This window comes from Procambarus clarkii, unplaced genomic scaffold, assembly GCF_040958095.1.
Source record: "Procambarus clarkii isolate CNS0578487 unplaced genomic scaffold, FALCON_Pclarkii_2.0 HiC_scaffold_115, whole genome shotgun sequence".
Classification (NCBI taxonomy): domain Eukaryota; kingdom Metazoa; phylum Arthropoda; class Malacostraca; order Decapoda; family Cambaridae; genus Procambarus; species Procambarus clarkii.
In genome coordinates, this window is record NW_027189148.1 from 1,506,988 (window position 1) to 1,508,196 (window position 1,209).

Consider the following 1,209-nt stretch of genomic DNA (forward strand, 5'->3'; position numbering starts at 1 on the left):
TTGTGTGATGAGAACAGTAAAGCCAGGTGTTGTGTGTTGAGAACAGTAAAGCCAGGTGTTGTGTGGTGAGAACAGTAAATTTACGTGTTGTGTGTTGAGAACAGTAAAGCCAGGTGTTATATGTTGAGAACAGTAATGCGAGGTGTTGTGTGTTGTGAACAGTAAAGCCAGGTGTTGTGTGTTGAGAACAGTAAAGTCAGGTGTTGTGTGGTGAGAACAGTAAAGCCAGGTGTTGTGTGTTGAGAACAGTAAAGCCAGGTGTTGTGTGATGAGAACAGTAAAGCCAAGTGTTGTGTGGTGAGAACAGACAAGCCAGGTGCTGTGTGGTGAGAACAGACAAGCCAGGTGCTGTGTGGTGAGAATAGTAAAGCCAGGTGTTGTGTGGTGAGAACAGTAAATCCAGGTCAGTGTGTTGAGAACAGACAAGTCAGGTGTTGTGTGTTGAGAACAGTAAAATCAGGTGTTGTGTGTTGAGAACAAAAAAGCCAGGTGTTGTGTGATGAGAACAGTAAAGCCAGGTGTTGTGTGTTGTGAACAGTAAAGCCAGGTGTTGTGTGTTGAGAACAGTAAAGCCAGGTGTTGTGTGGTGAGAACAGTAAAGCCAGGTGTTGTGTGTCAAGAACAGTAAAGCCAGGTGTTGTGTGTTGAGAACAGTGAAACCAAGTGTTGTATGTTGAGAACAGTAAAGCCAGGTGTTGTGTGTTGAGAACAGTAAAGTCAAGTGTTGTGTGTTGAGAACAGTAAAGCCAGGTGTTGTGTGTTGAGAACAGTAAAGCCAGGTGTTGTGTGTTGAGAACAGAAAAGCCAGGTGTTGTGTGTTGAGAACAGTAAAGCCAGGTGTTGTGTGTTGAGAACAGTAAAGCCAAGTGTTGTGTGGTGAGAACAGTAAAGCCAGGTGTTGTGTGATGAGAACAGTAAAGCCAGGTGTTGTGTGTTGAGAACAGTCAAGCCAGGTGTTGTGTGATGAGAACAGTAAAGCCAGGTGTTGTGTGTTGAGAACAGTAAAGCCAGGTGTTGTGTGTTGAGAACAGTAAAGCCAGGTGTTGTGTGGTGAGAACAGTAAAGCCAGGTGTTGTGTGTTGAGAACAGTAAAGCCAGGTGTTGTGTGTTGAGAACAGTAAAGCCAGGTGTTGTGTGTTGAGAACAGTGAAGCCAGGTGTTGTGTGTTGAGAACAGTAAAGCCAAGTGTTGTGTGGTGAGAACAGTAAA